We start from the raw sequence: 23,045 nt of genomic DNA, 5'->3' as shown, positions 1-23,045 counted from the left end.
TCTTTGCAAATTACTTACTAGAATTTTTCTAATAGATGCATCAACAATAAAGTTGTGACCAAATCTGAAAACAGATAAACTACTTGCTAGACATACCTCTTCAAATATGTTGGGAGAGAATGATGATTGCATATGATGAATAATATTGTGCTTTGCTTCTGGATGAATTCCCAACACCATGTCACAATTTTCTTCTTGATTTCTTGCATCATAAATTTGAAGATCTTTGTCAATCGAACTTTGTCCGGCTACTTGTTCTTGTCCTTGAAGCTTGTCAATTTCCATGGCACGAAACTCATAGGGCAGGAAGTAGGTTCCATTAACTTCAGAAAAATCAAGCATGGTTGTTTTGCTATGCTTGCCATGCCCTTTCTCAATAATACTTGCCTCTTTGGATTTGATGGATTCGGAATATATACTACTTGATTCGGCTTTTTCAACCGAAGCACTTTCAAGTTCCGAATCATCCTTCTTTTCATTGACACTACCCATTGGCAATGCTTCTTTTATCTGAGCCAATTCTTTTTCTATTTGTTTCTGGCAGCGAGCGGCAAAGTTGGCTTTAAGCTTTTTCTCAATTTCAGCCCACTCCGGATATGATTGCCCCCCCGATGTTTTTAGATTCTTTCGGCAATGACACACGGGTGTTGCCGAAATTTTGCAGTAGTGTAGGGGGTGTATAATATGATGTAGTACTAGGTGAAGGCATATGCATTGTTGTAAAACCATATTTTTGCTTGCCAATTTTATCAACTGGCAAAGATTCATCTTCTTGCAAAACCCTAGCTTTTATTGCGGCACAATCAGGAAATATCCCTTTTTCATGTTGTTCAAGGCAAATAACACTAATCCTCTTATTCTGGGCTAAACTCTTCAATGCAGCCACCACTACCTCATTTTCTACAATATTTGGCACAACCGCTCCTGTAAAATTTACATTTATTTGGCTATGACCTGAAAGGTGTGAAGTCGAATTTTGAGCATCTACAGTTGTGTATGGTGCCGAAAAATTACTAACATGATGTGTAGCATATGACGGTTGAGAGTAACTGGCTGGATAGCTAGCAGTAGCATGCCCAATTCTCCCATCCATCGGCAAGGTTGGATTCACACATTGCAAATTAGTTGCCGATGAATAAAAAGGTGAAACACTTTCTTGTATGCTATTGGAAATTTTAACATGAGGTGTTTCAAATTGATTAACCAAACCCATCATGTTGTTCATCGGCATATGGATTTGTGGGGTTGCCGATGCATGAGAGTTTGGATAGATATGTTGTACGTTGCTAAAATCATAAGAATTTGAAGCATGAAGATTGCTTTGCATCGGCCCTTGTGCATTATTAGATGCATGATTGATAAAACTAGGGTTAGCCGATACATTATGCTCATTAGGTTATCCAACAACAACATACGGATTTCTTGCATCTACAAAGGGGAATTGGGTATTCATATTACCTTTGTAGATTGCAGCAACTTGATGACGATCTCTTTGTAGCAAGAACGGGCCGGAGACCGTTCAAAGCTTCTTCCCCAGCGGAGTCGCCAAAAAGTGTGTTCGCACACGAACATGTAACCGTGTACCCTCGACGCCGGGGGTGATGCATCAGCTCACGTCGAAGGAGACCCGCCGGAAGCGCGGTACGCAAGACAATCCGGCGGGCGCTTTTGACGACCCGAAACCCCACACGCTCGGGAGTGACCCCGTCAAGGCGCAAGGCGGCTATGGGCTGCCCTAGGTCGACCTGATCGCCCCTAGGGCCTCGAGGTTCGCTGCCCTGCAACAAGAAGAACAGACGAAGAACGAGGAAGATGAAGAACTAGGGTTAAGGAGAAAAGATAATAGATAAAAAGTGATAAATGATTTGATCGATTGTGTGTTGTTCAATCGGCCGTCACCCCTTACATATATATGAGGCGACTGGACTTCCCGTACAAGAAAAGGACTCAAATCACGTCCAAATCATCAAAAGTTACCCTAACTCGGACTACGAGGGCCGGAACTTCCGGGCTGAAATTATATCGAGTAGCCCTCTTGCACTGAATCTGCAGGCCGCATACTACTTCAGATGACGATGGTCCCGAAAGCAAAGTTGTAGATCTTGCAATGGAGAAAAACCCTTCAGTTGATCACTTTTTCATCCGAGGTCATTTTGATGTCGAAATCGGCCCCGAAAAGCAGCAAACAATGTTAAAATTCCAGTCTTCGGGGCGCACCGCGTGCAAACTTTCGGTTTAGCCCGGAACCTCCCCGGAAGTTTTGCGTGGAACTTCCAGGGCAAACTTATGCAGCACACCGTTTTGGCTCTAACGTTTGCATACGAACTCCGATTTTTACGTTTTTAGATCGAAATTGATCATCTCGACGAGACGAAGACAATCCGTGTAGAAACATTTCTCATATGAGTCCATCTTGGGGGTGTAATCAGCTGAATAGTGTTCTGAATATAAAATCCGAGTATTTCAAACACAACTTCGGCCTTAGAGATGAGACCGGATGGCTATGGCCCAAATATAAAAATTTCTCCTTTTGTCGATACAGAATTTTCTCACTTTGAGAACTTCTCCATTTGAGGCCATCTTAATTAAGTTCTTGGCCGTGTCAAAATCTGGTGTCAACATCGGCAACGTTTTGCTTCGGTTCAGTTTAGAAAATACCGAAAAGGGCATAATATTAACACCTGCACCGCCATCAACAAGCATGCGACCAATAGGATTAGCGTCAATGTGACTTCTGATAAATAATGGCATTAGGTGCTGTCCATGCTTCTCTGGTTTCTCAAATGTAGCATTCTTTGGGCCAAGAACAAGTTCAGCAATTTCAGCCTCGGGCGCGCGAAATTCAGCAGGCAATGCGAATGCCATATTAACATCCATATTAGTTGGTACATCTTTATCATTCTCTGAATTTTCTGCAATAATATTGTCATCCGTATTTTTATTTTCCTCAGTTGCGATGCGCTTCTCCTTCCAAGTTTTTGTGGGTATCATTTGTTTATCTTGATTGAACCATTTATCACACTTCTTCTCAGCTATCTCTTCCTTTATTTCAAATGTCTGCAGTCGTTGTACACGTCATTTCTGAGTGTGAGTAAGCCCCTTTGGGCACCACTGAGGTGCTGGTTTAGTCCCTGGCGCAACTGACTTAATTTTGTTGCCCCGCGGGTCCGTTGGCCTGTACTGACGTACTGTTCCTCCTGGGATGAATATTCTGTCATTAGCCGACAAACCTCTTTGCTGATTAGAATTATGTCCGCATATATTGCTGGAATCCCAACGTGTGCATGTGTTGTTGTTATAGTTCAAACCCATTGGAGGCAAACTCTTGGACGTTCCTGGGCCACAATTTCTCATTGTTGGAAAAATGCTCTAGAGGCAATAACCAATTAGTTATTATATTTCCTTGTTCATGATAATTGTTTATTATCCATGCTATAATTGTATTGATAGGAAACTCAGATACATGTGTGGATACATAGACAACACCATGTCCCTAGTAAGCCTCTAGTTGACTAGCTCGTTGATCAATAGATGCTTACGGTTTCCTGACCATGGACATTGGATGTCGTTGATAACATGATCACATCATTAGGAGAATCATGTGATGGACAAGACCGAATCATAAGCCTAGCACAAAGATCGTGTAGTTTGTATGCTAAAGCTTTTCTAATGTCAAGTATCATTTCCTTAGACCATGAGATTGTGCAACTCCCGGATACCGTAGGAATGCTTTGGGTGTGCCAAATGTCACAACGTAACTGGGTGGCTATAAAGGTACACTATGGGTATCTCCGAAAGTGTCTGTTGGGTTGGCACGAATCGAGACTGGGATTTTTCACTCCGTGTGACCGGGAGGTATCTCTGGGCCCACTCGGTAGGACATCATCAAATGCGCAATGTGACCAAGGAGTTGATCACGGGATGATGTGTTACGGAACGAGTAAAGAGACTTGCCGGTAATGAGATTGAACAAGGTATCGGATACCGACGATCGAATCTCGGGCAAGTACAATACCGCTGGATAAAGGGAATTGTATACGGGATTGACTGAATCCTTGACATCGTGGTTCATCCGATGAGATCATCGTGGAACATGTGGGAGCCAACATGGGTATCCAGATCCCACTGTTGGTTATTGGCCGGAGAGGTGTCTCGGTCATGTCTGCATGATTCCCGAACCCATAGGGTCTACACACTTAAGGTTCGATGACGCTAGGGTTATAGGGAAAGTATGTACGCGGTTACAAAATGTTGTTCGGAGTCCCGGATGAGATCCCGGACGTTACGAGGAGTTCCGGAATGGTCCGGAGGTAAAGATTGATATATTGGACGAAGGGTTTTGGAGTCCGGGAGTGTTCCGGAGGTACCGGGTGATGACCAGCATGACCGAAACGTGTTTCGGGAGCCCCGGCAAGTGTTGGGGGGCTTCATGGGCCAAGGGAAGGGCGCAAACCAGCCCACTAAGGGGTTTTGCACCCCCCCCTCACCTATTCCCACGTGACCAGGGGGTTTGGGGCGCCCCATCTAGGGTTCCCACCTCCTGGCTTGGGGGCCAAGTCACCCAAGGGGGAGATCCCATCTGCCCTAGCCGCCGCCCCCCCTAGGGGAAACCCTAGGGCGCCTCCCCTCCCCCTTGCCCGTATATATAGTGGAGGTTTTAGGGCTGCCCAAGACACGAGATGAACTCTCCCAAGGCACAGCCCTACCTCTCTCCCTCCTCGTCTCTCGTAGTGCTTGGCGAAGCCCTGCTAGAGTTCCGCGCTCCTCCACCACCACCACGCCGCCGTGCTGCTGCTGGACGGAGTCTTCCCCAACCTCTCCTTCTCCCCTTGCTAGATCAAGGCGTGGGAGACGTCACCGGGCTGCATGTGTGTTGAACGCGGAGGTGTCGTCCTTTCGGCACTAGGATCATCGGTGATTTGGATCACGACGAGTACGACTCCATCAACCCCGTTCACTTGAACGCTTCCGCTTAGCAATCTACAAGGGTTTGTAGATGCACTCTCCTTCCCTCGTTGCTAGATTACTCCATAGATTGATCTTGGTGTTGCGTAGAAAATTTTGAATTTCTGCTACGTTCCCCAACAGTGGTATCAGAGCCAAGTTTATGCGTAGTTTCTATGCACGAGTAGAACACAAAGGAGTTGTGGGCATCGATATTTTCAATTATCTTGCCGTTACTAGTCTTATCTTGATTCGGCGTTATCGTGGGATGAAGCGGCCCGGACCGACCTTACACGTACTCTTACGTGAGACAGGTTCCACCGACTGACATGCACTAGTTGCATAAGGTGGCTAGCGGGTGTCTGTCTCTCCCACTTTAGTCGGATCGGATTCGATGAACAGGGTCCTTATGAAGGGTAAATAGAAATTGGCTATTCACGTTGTGGTTTTGGCGTAGGTAAGAAACATTCTTGCTAGAAACCTATAGCAGCCACGTAAAAAAAACTTGCAACAACAATTAGAGGACGTCTAACTTGTTTTTGCAGCATATGGCGTGTGATGTGATATGGCCAAAAGGATGTGATGAATGATATATGTGATGTATGAGATTGATCATGTTCTTGTAATAGGAATCACGACTTGCATGTCGATGAGTATGACAACCGGTAGGAGCCATAGGAGTTGTCTTAATTTATTTATGACATGCGTGTCAACATAAACGTCATGTAATTACTTTACTTTATTGCTAACCGTTAGCTGTAGTTGTAGAAGTAATAGTCGGCGAGACAACTTCATGAAGACACAATGATGGAGATCATGGTCTCATGCCGGTGATGATGATGATCATGGAGCCCCGAAGATGGAGATAAAAAGGAGCAAAATGATATTGGCCACGTCATGTCACTATTTGATTGCATGTGATGTTTATCATGTTTTACATCTTATTTGCTTAGAACGACGGTAGCTTAAATAAGATGATCCCTCACTAAAATTTCAAGAAAAGTGTTCCCCCTAACTGTGCACCGTTGCGAAGGTTCGTCGTTTCGAAGCACCACGTGATGATCGGGTGTGATAGATTCTTACGTTCGAATACAACGGGTGTTGACGAGCCTAGCATATACAGACATGGCCTCGGAACACATGCGAAACACTTAGGTTAACTTGACGAGCCTAGCATGTACATACATGGCCTCGGAACACGGAGGACCGAAAGGTCAAACATGAGTCGTATAGAAGATGCGATCAACATGAGATGTTCTCCGATGATGACTAGTCCGTCTCACGTGATGATCGGACACGGCCTAGTCGATTCGGATCATGTATCACTTAGATGACTAGAGGGATGTCTATCTGAGTGGGAGTTCATGAAATAATCAGATGAACTCAGTTATCATGAACATAGTCAAAAGGACTTTGCAAATTATGTCGTAGCTTACGCTTTAGTTCTACTGTTTTAAATACGTTCCTAGAGAAAATTTAGTTGAAAGTTGATAGTAGCAATTATGCAGACTGGATCCATAAATTGAGGATTGTCCTCATTGCTGCGCAGAAGGATTATGTCCTTAATGCACCGCTCAATGAGCTGAACCTCAAGCGTCGGTTGTGGATGTTGCGAACATCTGACATACACGTTTTGATGACTACATGATAGTTCAGTGCGTAATGCTAAATGGTTTAGAATTGAGGCACCAAAGACGTTTTTGAAACATCGCAGAACATATAAGATGTTCCAAGGACTGAAATTGGGATTTCAGGATAGTGCCCGCGTCAAGAGGTATGAGACCTCTGACAAGTTTCCTAAGCCTGCAAACTAAGGAGAAAAGCTCAATCGTTGAGCATGTGCTCAGATTGTATGAGTGCTACAATCGCTTGAATCGAGTGGGAGTTAATCTTCCAGATGAGATAGTGATGGTTCTCCAAAGTCACTGTCACCAAGCTACTAGAGCTTCGTGATGAACTATAACATATCAGGGATAGATATGATCCTTGAGCTATTCGCGACACCGCAAAAGTAGAAATCAAAAAGAAGCATCAAGTGTTGATGGTTAGTAAAACCACTAGTTTCAAGAAGGGCAAGGGCAAGAATGAAGGAAATATGCCCTAGAGGGAATAATAAAGTTATTATTTATTTCCTTATAATCATGATAAATGTTTATTATTCATGCTAGAATTGTATTAACCGGAAACATAATACATGTGTGAATAAATAGACAAACAAAGTGTCACTAGTATGCCTCTACTTGACTAGCTCGTTAATCAAAGATGGTTATGTTTCCTAACCATGAACAATGAGTTGTTATTTGATTAACGGGATCACATCATTAAGAGAATGATCTGATTGACATGACCCATTCCATTAGCTTAGCACCCGATCGTTTAGTATGTTGCTATTGCTTTCTTCATGACTTATACATGTTCCTATGACTATGAGATTATGCAACTCCCGTTTGCCAGAGGAACACTTTGGGTGCTACCAAACGTCACAACGTAACTGGGTGATTATAAAGGAGCATTACAGGTGTCTCCAAAGGTAGATGTTGGGTTGGCGTATTTCGATATTAGGATTTGTCACTCCGATTGTCGGAGAGGTATCTCTGGGCCCTCTCGGTAATGCACATCACTTAAGCCTTGCAAGCATTGCAACTAAATGAGTTAGTTGCGGGATGATGTATTACAGAACGAGTAAAGAGACTTGCCGGTAACGAGATTGAACTAGGTATTGGAATACCGATGATCGAATCTCGGGCAAGTAACATGCCGATGACAAAGGGAACAACGTATGTTGTTATGCGGTCTGACCGATAAAGATCTTCGTAGAATATGTAGGAGCCAATATGGGCATCCAGGTCCCGCTATTGGTTATTGACCGGAGACGTGTCTCGGTCATGTCTACATTGTTCTCGAACCCGTAGGGTCCGCACGCTTAAGGTTTCGATGACAGTTATATTATGAGTTTATGCATTTTGATATACCGAAGGTTGTTCGGAGTCCCGGATGTGATCACGGACATGACGAGGATTCTCGAAATGGTCGAGACATAAAGATTGATATATTGGAAGCCTATGTTTGGATATCGGAAGTGTTCTGGGTGAAATCGGGATTTTACCGGAGTACCGGGAAGGTTACCGGAACCCCCCAGGAGCTAAATGGGCCATGATGGGCCTTAGTGGAAAAGAGAAGAGGCATCCCTACATGGGCTGTGCGCCACCCCCTTCCCCTAGTCCTATTAGGACTAGGAGAGGTGGCCGGCCCCCTCTCTCTCTTTTCCCCCTCCGTGAATCCTATTCCAACTAGGATTGGGGGGGGTGGGATCCTACTTCCAGAGGGAGTAGGACTCTCCTGGCGCGCCTCCCATGGCCGGCCAGCCTCCCTCCTCTAGTCCTTTATATACTGAGGCAGAGACACCCTAGAACACACAAGTTGATCCACATGATCTATTCCTTAGCCGTGTGCGGTGCTCCCTGCCAACATAGTCCTCGATAATACTGTAGCGGAGTTTAGGCGAAGCCCTGCTACTGTAGTGCATCAAGATCGCCACCATGCCGTCGTGCTGACGGAACTCTTCCCCGACACTTTGCTGGATTGGAGTCCGGGGATCGTCATCGAGCTGAACGTGTGCTCGAACTCGGAGGTGCCGTAGTTTCGGTGCTTGATCGGTTGGATCGTGAAGACGTACGACTACTTCCTCTATGTTGTGTCATCGCTTCCGCAGTCGGTCTGCGTGGGTATGTAGACAACACTCTCCCCTCTCGTTGCTATGCATCACATGATCTTGCGTGTGCGTAGGAATTTTTTTTGAAATTACTACGAAACCCAACAGTGGCATCCGAGCCTAGGTTATTTATGTTGATGTTATATGCACGAGTAGAACACAAGTGAGTTGTGGGCGATATAAGTCATACTGCCTACCAGCATGTCATACTTTGGTTTGGCGGCATTGTTGGACGAGACGACCCGGACCAACCTTACGCGTACTCTTACGCGAGACCGGTTCCCCCGACGTGCTTTGCACATAGGTGGCTTGCGGGCGACTGTCTCTCCAACTTTAGTTGAACCGAGTATGGCTACGCCCGGTCCTTGCGAAGGTTAAAACGGAGTCTATTTGACAAACTATCGTTGTGGTTTTGATGCGTAGGTGAGATTGGTTCTTGCTTAAGCCCGTAGCAGCCACGTAAAACTTGCAACAACAAAGTAGAGGACGTCTAACTTGTTTTTGCAGGGCATGTTGTGATGTGATATGGTCAAGACATGATGCTGAATTTTATTGTATGAGATGATCATGTTTTATAACCGAATTATCGGCAACTGGCAGGAGCCATATGGTTGTCGCTTTATTGTATGCAATGAAATCGCGATGTAATGCTTCACTTTATTACTAAGCGGTAGTGATAGTCGTGGAAGCATAAGCTTGGCGAGACAACAACGATGCTACGATGGAGATCAAGGTGTCACGCCGGTGACGATGGTGGTCACGACGGTGCTTCGGAGATGGAGATCACAAGCACAAGATGATGATGGCCATATCATATCACTTATATTGATTGCATGTGATGTTTATCCTTTTTATGCATCTTATCTTGCTTTGATTGACGGTAGCATTATAAGATGATCTCTCACTAAATTATCAAGAAGTGTTCTCCCTGAGTATGCACCGTTGCGAAAGTTCTTCGTGCTGAGACACCACATGATGATCGGGTGTGATAGGTTCTACGTTCAAATACAACGGGTGCAAGACAGTTGCACACGCGGAATACTCAGGTTATACTTGACGAGCCAAGCATATACAGATATGGCCTCGGAACACGGAGACCGAAAGGTCGAGCGTGAATCATATAGTAGATATGATCAACATAACGATGCTCACCATTGAAAACTACTCCATCTCACGTGATGATCGGTTATGGTTTAGTTGATTTGGATCACATAATCACTTAGAGGATTAGAGGGATGTCTATCTAAGTGGGAGTTCTTTAATTAACTTGATTAACTGAACTTAAATTTATCATGAAACTCAGTACCTAATTAGTATCTTGCTTGTTTATGTTTGATTGTAGATAGATGGCTCGTGCTGTTGTTCCAATGAATTTTAATGCATTCCTTGAGAAAGCAAAGTTGAAATATGATGGTAGCAATTACACGGACTGGGTCCGTAACTTGAGGATTATCCTCATTGCTGCACAGAAGAATTACGTCCTGGAAGCACCGCTGGGTGCCAGGCCTGCTGCAGGAGCAACGCCGGATGTTATGAACGTCTGGCAGAGCAAAGCTGATGACTACTCGATAGTTCAGTGTGCCATGCTTTACGGCTTAGAATCGGGACTTCAACGACGTTTTGAACGTCATGGAGCATATGAGATGTTTCAGGAGTTGAAGTTAATATTTCAAGCAAATGCCCGGATTGAGAGATATGAAGTCTCCAATAAGTTCTATAGCTGCAAGATGGAGGAGAACAGTTCTGTCAGTGAGCATATACTCAAAATGTCTGGGTATAATAATCACTTGATTCAATTGGGAGTTAATCTTCCAGATGACAGCGTCATTGACAGAATTCTTCAATCACTGCCACCAAGCTACAAGAGCTTCGTGATGAAATATAATATGCAAGGGATGAACAAGACTATTCCCGAGCTCTTCGCAATGCTGAAAGCTACGGAGGTAGAAATCAAGAAGGAGCATCAAGTGTTGATGGTCAACAAGACCACTAGTTTCAAGAAAAAGGGCAAAGGGAAGAAGAAGGGGAACTTCAAAAAGAGCGGCAAGCAAGTTGCTACTCAAGAGAAGAAACCCAAACCTGGACCTAAGCCTGAAACTGAGAGCTTCTATTGCAAGCAGACTGGTCACTCGAAGCGGAACTGCCCCAAGTATTTGGCGGATAAGAAGGATGGCAAGGTGAACAAAGGTATATGTGATATACATGTTATTGATGTGTACCTTACTAATGCTCGCAGTAGCACCTGGGTATTTGATACTGGTTCTGTTGCTAATATTTGCAACTCGAAACAGGGACTATGGATCAAGCGAAGATTGGTTAAGGACGAGGTGATGATGCGAGTGGGAAACGGTTCCAAAGTCGATGTGATCGCAGTCGGCACGCTACCTCTACATCTACCTTCGGGATTAGTATTAGACCTAAATAATTGTTATTTGGTGCCAGCGTTAAGCATGAACATTATATCTGGATCTTGTTTGATGCGAGACGGTTATTCATTTAAATCAGAGAATAATGGTTGTTCTATTTATATGAGTAATATCTTTTATGGTCATGCACCCTTGAATAGTGGTCTATTCTTGTTGGATCTCGATAGTAGTAACACACATATTCATAATGTTGAAGCCAAAAGATGCAGAGTTGATAATCATAGTGCGACTTATTTGTGGCACTGCCGTTTAGGTCATATCGGTGTAAAGCGCATGAACAAACTCCATTCTAATGGACTTTTGGAACCACTTGATTATGAATCACTTGGTACTTCCGAACCGTGCCTTATAGGCAAGATGACAAAAACACCGTTCTCCGGTACTATGGAGAGAGCAACAGATTTGCTGGAAATCATACATACAGATGTATGTGGTCCAATGAATATTGAGGCTCGTGGCGGATATCGTTATTTTCTCACCTTCACAGATGATTTAAGCAGATATGGGTATATCTACTTCATGAAACATAAGTCTGAGACATTTGAAAAGTTCAAAGAATTTCAGAGTGAAGTTGAAAATCATCGTAACAAGAAAATAAAGTTTCTACGATCTGATCGTGGAGGAGAATATTTGAGTTACGAGTTTGGTGTACATTTGAAAAATTGTGGAATAGTTTCGCAACTCACGCCACCCGGAACACCTCAGCGTAATGGTGTGTCCGAACGTCGTAATCGTACTTTACTGGATATGGTGCGATCTATGATGTCTCTTACTGATTTACCGCTATCGTTTTGGGGATACGCTCTAGAGACGGCCGCATTCACGTTAAATAGGGCACCATCAAAATCCGTTGAGACGACGCCTTATGAACTATGGATTGGCAAGAAACCAAAGTTGTCGTTTCTGAAAGTTTGGGGCTGCGATGCTTATGTGAAAAAACTTCAACCTGATAAGCTCGAACCCAAATCGGAGAAATGTGCTTCATAGGATATCCAAAGGAAACTATTGGATACACCTTCTATCACAGATCCGAAGGCAAGACTTTTGTTGCTAAATTCGGAAACTTTCTGGAGAAGGAGTTTCTCTCGAAAGAAGTGAGTGGGAGGAAAGTAGAACTTGACGAGGTAACTGTACCTACTCCCTTATTGGAAAGTAGTACATCACAGAAAACTGTTTCTGCGACACCTACGCCAGTCAGTGAGGAAGCTAATGATGATGATCATGAAACTTCAGAACAAGATACTACTGAACCTCGTAGATCAACCGGAGTAAGATCCGCACCAGAGTGGTACGGTAATCCTATTCTGGAAGTCATGTTATTAGATCATGATGAACCTATGAACTATGAGGAAGCGATGGTGAGCCCAGATTCCGCAAAGTGGCTTGAAGCCATGAAATCTGAGATGGGATCCATGTATGAGAACAAAGTGTGGACTTTGGTTGACTTGCCCGATGATCGGCAATCAATTGAGAATAAATGGATCTTCAAGAAGAAGACTGACGCTGACGGTAATATTACTGTCTACAAAGCTCGACTTGTCGCAAAAGGTTTTCGGCAAGTTCAAGGGATTGACTACGATGAGACCTCACCCGTAGCGATGCTTAAGTCTGTCCGAATCATGTTAGCAATTGCCGCATTTTATGATTATGAAATTTGGCAGATGGATGTCAAAACTGCATTCCTGAATGGATTTCTGGAAGAAGAGTTGTATAAGATGCAACCAGAAGGTTTTATCGATCCAAAGGGAGCTAACAAAGTGTGCAAGCTCCAGCGATCCATTTATGTACTGGTGCAAGCCTCTCGGAGTTGGAATAAACGTTTTGATAGTGTGATCAAAGCATTTGGTTTTATACAGACTTTTGGAGAAGCCTGTATTTACAAGAAAGTGAGTGGGAGCTCTGTAGCATTTTTGATATTATATGTGGATGACATATTGTTAATCGGAAATGATATAGAATTTCTGGATAGCATAAAGGGATACTTGAATAAGAGTTTTTCAATGAAAGACCTCGGTGAAGCTGCTTACATATTAGGCATTAAGATCTATAGAGATAGATCAAGACGCTTAATTGGACTTTCACAAACAACATACCTTGACAAAATTTTGAAGAAGTTCAAAATGGATCAAGCAAAGAAAGGATTCTTGCCTGTGTTACAAGGTGTGAAATTGAGTAAGACTCAGTGCCCGACCACTGCAGAAGATAGAGAGAATATGAAAGATGTTCCCTATGCATCAGCGATAGGATCTATCATGTATGCAATGCTGTGTACTAGACCTGATGTGTGCCTTGCTATAAGTCTAGCAGGGAGGTACCAAAGTAATCCAGGAGTGGATCACTGGACAGCGGTCAAGAACATCCAGAAATACCTGAATAGGACTAAGGATATGCTTCTCGTATATGGAGGTGACAAAGAGCTCGTCGTAAAAGGTTACGTTGATGCAAGCTTTGACACTGATCCGGACGATTCTAAATCGCAAACCGGATACGTGTTTACATTAAACGGTGGAGCTGTCAGTTGGTGCAGTTCTAAACAAAGCGTCGTAGCGGGATCTACATGTGAAGCGGAGTACATAGCTGCTTCGGAAGCAGCAAACTAAGGAGTCTGGATGAAGGAGTTCATATCCGATCTAGGTGTCATACCTAGTGCATCGGGTCCAATGAAAATCTTTTGTGACAATACTGGTGCAATTGCCTTGGCAAAGGAATCCAGATTTCACAAGAGAACCAAGCACATCAAAAGACGCTTCAATTCCATCCGGGATCTAGTCCAGGTGGGAGACATAGAGATTTGCAAGATACATACGGATCTGAATGTTGCAGACCCATTGACTAAGCCTCTTCCACGAGCAAAACATGATCAACACCAAGGCTCCATGGGTGTTAGAATCATTACAGTGTAATCTAGATTATTGACTCTAGTGCAAGTGGGAGACTGAAGGAAATATTCCCTAGAGGCAATAATAAAGTTATTATTTATTTCCTTATAATCATGATAAATGTTTATTATTCATGCTAGAAAATTGTACTAACCGGAAACATAATACATGTGTGAATACATAGACAAACAAAGTGTCACTAGTATGCCTCTACTTGACTAGCTCATTAATCAAAGATGGTTATGTTTCCTAACCATGAACAATGAGTTGTTATTTGATTAACAGGATCACATCATTAAGAGAATGATCTGATTGACATGACCCATTCCATTAGCTTAGCACCCGATCGTTTAGTATGTTGCTATTGCTTTCTTCATGACTTATACATGTTCCTATGACTATGAGATTATGCAACTCCCGTTTGCCGGAGGAACACTTTGGGTGCTACCAAACGTCACAACATAACTGGGTGATTATAAAGGAGCATTACAGGTGTCTCCAAAGGTAGATGTTGGGTTGGCGTATTTCGAGATTAGGATTTGTCACTCCGATTGTCGGAGAGGTATCTCTGGGCCCTCTCGGTAATGCACATCACTTAAGCCTTGCAAGCATTGCAACTAAATGAGTTAGTTGCGGGATGATGTATTACAGAACGAGTAAAGAGACTTGCCGGTAACGAGATTGAACTAGGTATTGGAATACCGACGATCGAATCTCGGGCAAGTAACATGCCGATGACAAAGGGAACAACGTATGTTGTTATGCGGTCTGACCGATAAAGATCTTCGTAGAATATGTAGGAGCCAATATGGGCATCCAGGTCCCGCTATTGGTTATTGACCGGAGACGTGTCTCGGTCATGTCTACATTGTTCTCGAACCCGTAGGGTCCGCACGCTTAAGGTTTCGATGACAGTTATATTATGAGTTTATGCATTTTGATATACCAAAGGTTGTTCGGAGTCCCGGATGTGATCACGGACATGACGAGGAGTCTCGAAATGGTCGAGACATAAAGATTGATATATTGGAAGCCTATGTTTGGATATCGGAAGTGTTCCGGGTGAAATCGGGATTTTACCGGAGTACCGGGAAGGTTACCGGAACCCCCCGGGAGCTAAATGGGCCATGATGGGCCTTAGTGGAAAAGAGAAGAGGCAGCCCTACATGGGCTGTGCGCCACCCCCTTCCCCTAGTCCTATTAGGACTTGGAGAGGTGACCGGCCCCCTCTCTCTCTTTTCCCCCTCCGCGAATCCTATTCCAACTAGGATTGGGGGGGGGGGGGGAATCCTACTCCCAGAGGGAGTAGGACTCTCCTGGCGTGCCTCCTATGGCCGGCCAGCATCCCCCCTCTAGTCCTTTATATACTGAGGCAGAGGCACCCTAGAACACACAAGTTGATCCACGTGATCTATTCCTTAGCCGTGTGCGGTGCCCCCTGCCACCATAGTCCTCGATAATACTGTAGCGGAGTTTAGGCGAAGCCCTGCTGCTGTAGTGCATCAAGATCGTCACCACACCGTCGTGCTGATGGAACTCTTCCCCGACACTTTGCTGGATCGGAGTCCGGGGATCGTCATCGAGCTGAACGTGTGCTCGAACTCGGAGGTGCCGTAGTTTCGGTGCTTGATCGGTTGGATCGTGAAGACGTACGACTACTTCCTCTATGTTGTGTCATCGCTTCCGCAGTCGGTCTGCGTGGGTACGTAGACAACACTCTCCCCTCCCGTTGCTATGCATCACATGATCTTGCGTGTGCGTAGGAATTTTTTTTGAAATTACTATGAAACCCAACAAAGAAAGGGATACTTCATGAAACGACAAATCAGTTGCCGTTCTAGTAAAGAAACCCAAAGTTGAACCCAAGACCGAGACTAAGTGCTTCTTTAATAAGGGGAACAGTCACTGAAGCAGAACCACCCTAGATACTTGGTAGATGAGAAGGATGACAAGGTTGACAGAAGTATGTATTGGACATACATTATAAATGTGTACTCTACTAGTACTCCCAGTAGCAGAAGGGTATTAGATACCGGTTTGGTTGCTAAGTGTTAGTAACTCGAAATCAAAGGCTACAGAATAAATGGAGACTAGCCAAAGGTGAGACGACGATATGTGTTGGAAGAGTTTCCAAGGTTGATGTGATCAAACATCGCATGCCCCGTCTGCCATCGGGATTGGTGTTTGCGTTGAGCATAGACATGATTGGATTATGTTTATCGCAATACGATTATTCATTTAAGGAGAATAATGGTTACTCTGTTTATTTGAATAATACCTTCAATGGTCTTGCACCTTAAACAAATGGTTTATTGAATCCCGATCGTAGTGATACACATGTTCATGCCAAAAGATATAAGATAGTAATGATATTACCACATACTTATGGCACTGCAATTTGAGTCATATTGGTATAAAACGCATGAAAAAGCTCCATGTTGATGGATCTTTGGACTCACTTAATTTTGAATCACTTGAGACATGCAAATCATACCACATGGGCAAGATGACTGAAAGGCCTCGTTTTCAGTAAGATGGAACAAGAAAGCAACTTGTTGGAAGTAATACATCTTGATGTATACAGTCCAATGAGTGCTGAGGCATGTAGTGGATATCGTTATGTTCTTACTTCAAAGAGTCTGAAATATTGAAAGGTTCAAGTAATTTCAGGGTGAAGTTGAAAGATCGTCGTGACAAGAGGATGAAATATCTATGATATGATCATAGAGACGAATATCTGAATTACGAGTTTGGCACAGAATTAAGACATTGTGGAAATTGTTTCACAACTGATACAACCTGGAACACCATAGTGTGATGGTGTGTCCGAACGTCATAACTGCACCCTATTGGATATGATGCATACCATGATGTCTCTTATCGAATTACAACTATAGTTTATGGGTTTGGGCATTAGAGACAACCACATTCACTTTAAATAGGGCACCACGTAATTCCGATGAGATGACACCATATGAACTATGGTTTAGAGAAACCTAAGCTGTCATTTCTTAAAAGTTTGGGGCTGCGACGCTTATGTGAAAAAGTTTCAGGCTGGTAAGCTCGAACCCAAAGCGGATAAATGCATCTTCATAGGACACCCAAAACAGTTTGGTATACCTCCTGTCTCAGATCCGAAAGCAATAGGGATTGTTTCTAGAATCGGGTCCTTTCTCGAGGAAAAGTTTCTCTCGAAAGAATTGAGTGGGAGGATGGTGGAGACTTGATGAGGTTATTGAACCGTCACTTCAACTAGTGTATAGCAGGGCACAAGGAGTTGTTCCTGTGGCACCTACACCAATTGAAGTGGAAAGCTTATGATAGTGATCATGAAACTTCGGATCAAGTCACTACCAAAACCTCGTAGGACGACAAGGATGCGTACTACTTTAGAGTGGTACGTAATCCTGTCTTGGAGGTCATGTTGCTAGACAACAATGAACCTACGAGTTATGGAGAAGCGATGGTGGGCCCGGATTCCGAAATATGGCTCGAGGACATAAAATCCGAGAGAGGATCCATGTATGAAAACAAAGTGTAGACTTTGGAAGAACTACTTGATGGTCGTAAGGCTGTTAGGTACATGTGGATTTTAAGAAGAAGACAGACGTGGAAAGTAATGTTATCGTCTATGAAGCTCGACTTGTGGCAAAGAGTTTTTCACAAGTTCAAGCAGTTGACTACGATGAGATTTTCTCACCTGTAGCGATGTTTAAGCCCGTCGGAATCATGTTAGCATAAGCTGCATTTATGAAATCTGGCAGATGGATGTCAAAACAAGTTTCCTTACCAGTTTTCGTAAGGAAAGGTTGTATGTGATACAATCAGAAAGGTTTTGTCGATCCTAAGGATGCTAAAAGGTATGCTAGCTCCAGCGATCATTCCATGGACTAGAGCAAGCATCTTGGAGTCGGAATATACACTTTGATGGAGTAATCAAAGTTTATGGGTTTATACAAAGTTTGTTAGAAACTTGTATTTACAATAAAGTGTGTGGGAGCACTACAACATTTCTGATAAGTATATGTGGATGACATATTGTTGATCCGAAATGATGTAGAACTTCTGGAAAGCATATAGGGTTATTAGAAAAGTGTTTTTTCAATGGAAAACCTTGATTAAGCTACTTGAACATTGAGCATCAAGATCTATAAGGATAGATCAAAAACGCTTAATGGTACTTTCAAATGAGCACATACCTTGACATGATCTTGAAGGTGTTCAAGATGGATCAGCCAAAGAAGGAGTTCTTGCCTGAGTTGTAAGGTATGAAGTTAAGACTTAAAGCTCGACCACGGTAGGAGAGAGAGGAAGGACGAAGGTCGTCCCCTATGCTTTTGTCATATGCTCTATACGGTATGCCATGCTGAGTACCACACCTGATGTGTGCCTTGCCACATGTCTGGCAAGAGGGTACGAAGGTGATCTAGGAGTAGATCACCAGATAGCGGTCAAAATTATCCTTAGAGGAATAAGGATATGTTTCTCGGTTATGGAGGTGATAAAGAGTTCGACATAAAGAGTTACGTCGATGCAAGCTTAACACCTATCCGGATAGCTATGAGTAGAGATACCGGATACGTATAATGGAGCAACAATTTAGAATAGCTCCAAGTAGAACAGTTATTTGAAATGGCTCCAAATATAGCATAGAGATTTGCGAAGTACATACGGATCTGAATGTTGCAGACCCGTTGACTAAAACCTCTCTCACAAGCAACATGATCAATCCCAGAACTCATTGAGTGTTAATCACATAGTGATGTGAACTAGATTATTGACTCTAGTAAACTCTTTGGATGTTGGTCACATGGCGATGTGACCTGTGAGTGTTAATCACATGGCGATGTGAACTAGATTATTGACTCTAGTGCAAGTGGGAGACTGTTGGAAATATGCTCTAGAGGCAATAACAAATTAGTTATTATTATATTTCCTTGTTCATGATAATCGTTTATTATCCATGCTATAATTGTATTGATAGGAAACTCAGATACATGTGTGGATACATAGACAACACCATGTCCCTAGTAAGCCTCTAGTTGACTAGCTCGTTGATCAATAGATGGTTACAGTTTCCGGACCATGGACATTGGATGTCGTTGATAACGGGATCACATCATTAGGAGAATCATGTGATGGACAAGACCCAATCATAAGCCTAGCACAAAGATCGTGTAGTTCGTATGCTAAAGCTTTCCTAATGTCAAGTATCATTTCCTTAGACCATGAGATTGTGCAACTCCCGGATAGCGTAGGAATGCTTTGGGTGTGCCAAACGTCACAACGTAACTGGGTGGCTATAAAGGTACACTACGGGTATCTCCGAAAGTGTCTGTTGGGTTGGCACGAATCGAGATTGGGATTTGTCACTCCGTGTGATGGGGAGGTATCTCTGGGCCCACTCGGTAGGACATCATCATATGCGCAATGTGACCAAGGAGTTGACCATGGGATGATGTGTTACGGAACGAGTAAAGAGACTTGCCGGTAATGAGATTGAACAAGGTATCGGATACCGACGATAGAATCTCGGGCAAGTACAATACCGCTGGACAAAGGGAATTGTATACGGGATTGACTGAATCCTTGACATCGTGGTTCATCCGATGAGATCATCGTGGAACATGTGGGAGCCAACATGGGTATCCAGATCCCGCGTTGGTTATTGGCCGGAGAGGTGTCTCGGTCATGTCTGCATGATTCCCGAACCCGTAGGGTCTACACACTTAAGGTTCGATGACGCTAGGGTTATAGGGAAAGTATGTACGTGGTTACAAAATGTTGTTCGGAGTCCCGGATGAGATCCCGGACGTTACGAGGAGTTCCGGAATGGTCCGGAGGTAAAGATTGATATATTGAACGAAGGGTTTTGGAGTCCGGGAGTGTTCCGGAGGTACCGGGTGATGACCAGCATGACCGAAAGATGTTTCGGGAGCCCCGGCAAGTGTTGGGGGGCTTCATGGGCCAAGGGAAGGGGCAAAACCAGCCCACTAAGGGGCTGTGCGCCCCCCTCACCTATTCCCACGTGACCAGGGGGTTTGGGGCGCCCCATCTAGGGTTCCCACCTCCTGGCTTGGGGGCCAAGTCACCCAAGGGGGAGATCCCATCTGCCCTGGCCGCCGCCCCCCCTAGGGGAAACCCTAGGGCGCCTCCCCCTCCCCCTTGCCCCTATATATAGTGGAGGTTTTGGGGCTGCCCAAGACACGAGATGAACTCTCCCAAGGCGCAGCCCTACCTCTCTCCCTCCTCGTCTCTCGTAGTGCTTGGCGAAGCCCTGCTAGAGTTCCGCGCTCCTCCACCACCACCACGCCGCCGTGCTGCTGCTAGACGGAGTCTTCCCCAACCTCTCCTTCTCCACTTGCTGGATCAAGGCGTGGGAGACGTCATCGGGCTGCATGTGTGTTGAACGCGGAGGTGCCGTCCGTTCAGCACTAGGATCATCGGTGATTTGGATCACGACGAGTACGACTCCATCAACCCCGTTCACTTGAACGCTTCCGCTTAGCGATCTACAAGGGTATGTAGATGCACTCTCCTTCCCCCATTGCTAGATTATTCCATAGATTGATCTTGGTGTTGCGTAGAAAATTTTGAATTTCTGCTACGTGCCCCAACACTCATAACTAACTCAGCATACGAACTTGCCGATTTATACTGTTGACTAGTACGTGAGGATACAACATGTTCCTTGTCTGACCGTGCATGTGCGTCATGCCCAGAATTAGTTTTCTCTTCAAATTAATTAGATTGGCCGGCTTGCTGCAACTTCACGCCATTACTTTTCTCCTCTGTACCAACAACTTTTATTGAGACACTGCTTGTTTCTGTACAATTGACAACACTTTCATCTAACTGGTGTTCTGCTATTTTCAGACCATGAGCAGTATCTAAATCATCTACACTTTTTCCAGGTTTAGGATCGGCACGTTTCACCGGCATCCATATGCGCTTGTAGTCGCCCTTATAGTTTTTGCGCTCTCCACTGCGTACCGGTGATCGACCTCCTCAAATCTCGATGGCTTTATGTGATCTAGCCTCCTCATTGAAACGAGCCCTTTTCTTATGTACGTTTGGTCTGAAGATAGGCATCGGCGGGATCCATCCCGGCTGAAAATAACCTCTTGACCCTGTAGGATATGGCGCCCAAGGATTAAACCCCCATGGAGGTAATTGCGGATACATAAGAGGTGCACAACCCCAATATGTCGGCTCCATGCAAAATACGGCTGTTGGTCATATGCACTTCCTTGCCATTGCTCATGACTGCGAGGTCCAGAAGGAGATCTTGGACGCTTATTACCTCCGAGCCGATTAAACACATTGCTGGTCTTGCGTGAGGTATATTTTTCCAACAACATGCTAACTGTCGGCTTTGGCCTTGGAGCTTGTCTCCTCCATCCGTTGACTTTCCACAATCCTTTTTCTGGATTTTTTGGCTTGATCATCCTTGGAGGAGCACTATTATCAACAATGTTTTTCTCTCTTGCGGATTCGGTCTGATCCGACCGAATAAGCATTTTTTTTACTCTCAAGCTCGACCACATTGATAGGAAAAGGGTCGTTGTCGAGCTTCATCTTAGAACCTTCTGTAAACATCAATCGTCCTTCATTGATGGTCGATTGCACCTGTCGACGAAACACGTTACAATCATTAGTAGCATGAGAAAAAGAATTGTGCCACTTACAATAAGCTCTTCTACCCAATTCTTCTGGAGGTGGAATTACATAACCCTCCCTCACTCTAATTAATTTATTTTGCAGTAACATATCAAGAATTCTATAACACTTGCTTACATCAAAAGTATATTTAATTTCGTCTCTTCTAGCAGGTGTAGGTTTTAAAGCGGAACATGCAAAAGGTTTTGACTTCGGCGCTTGAACCCATTCGGCTACACATATATTAACATCATCCTCACTAACCGAATCACTATCATAATCTGAGGCATTAACTACATGGTTATCTTTCTCTTTATTTCTATTATCTTTAAACCGACTATATTGTTTAATTTCCTTAGCCCGGTTTTCTTGCGCCAAAGTCTTCTGCAAAACTTGATTAACATATAAAAATTCCTGCCCTTCTAGTTTATCCTTAATATGAGCAAGTAGACCTGAAAGGGCAAGATCGGCTAAATCCTTTTCGGCTATGTTCAAGCTAAAACATCGGTTTTTGACATCTCTAAACCTCCTAATATAATCATGAACATGCTCATTATATTTCTGCCTAACCATAGTTAAATCTGAAAGTCGAAGTTCTGTTTCACTACTATAAAAATACTCATGAAATTTTTGCTCCAATTGTGCCCATGTTGAAATAGAATTAAGAGCAAGCGATTTAAACCAAGTAAATGCAGTACCGGATAAAGATAATGGAAACAATTTTAATCTAAAAACATTCGATGTGCCGACCTCACTGCATTGTGCTAAAAATTGTCCCACATGCTCAAAAGTAGATCTACCATCTTCCCCCGTAAATTTAACACAATCTGAAATTCTAAAACCACGAGGATATGGTGTCCAGTCAATGTAATCAGGGTATGGTTTTGGATATGCACGTGCTCTACCCTTAGGTTCTAAACCAAATTCTCTAAGTATCACTACTAGGGAAAAGCTTATAGACAGACGCTTACTTGTAACGCGGGTTTATACCCCTCGCTACTACTACTTACTAGTTGCATGGGTTTTTACCCATCGCTACTACTAAGTTGATAGTAGTAGCGCGGGTTTTTACCCCTCGCTACTACTAAGCGGTCTCTATCGTGCCTCTCCGGGACATGCCATAGTAGTAGCGAGGGGTATAAACCCGCGCTACTACTAAGTGAATAGCTATAGCGCAGGTAAGATATCCACGCTAATACAAAGGGTATCCCTCCCTTGCCGCACCACTCCCACCCCGATCCTAAAGAAAAAAATTCCACTCCCACCCCACCAAACTCTATCTCTCCAACCTCAGCCGCCGCTCCTTCTTCCTCCTCTCTCGATCCCCTCCAACCCAGCCGCCGCCGCCGACCTCCCTCAATCCCGGCCGTCACTCCACCGCCGGCGCCCCCTCCCTGGCCGCAGTTCCACTCGCGGAGCAGCTCA

This window comes from Triticum urartu, chromosome 3A (genome assembly GCF_056163025.1).
Source record: "Triticum urartu cultivar PI428250 chromosome 3A, HENAU_Tu73, whole genome shotgun sequence".
NCBI classification, from domain to species: domain Eukaryota; kingdom Viridiplantae; phylum Streptophyta; class Magnoliopsida; order Poales; family Poaceae; genus Triticum; species Triticum urartu.
The sequence above is the reverse complement of the archived record's forward strand: the minus strand, read 5'-3'. Positions refer to the sequence as shown.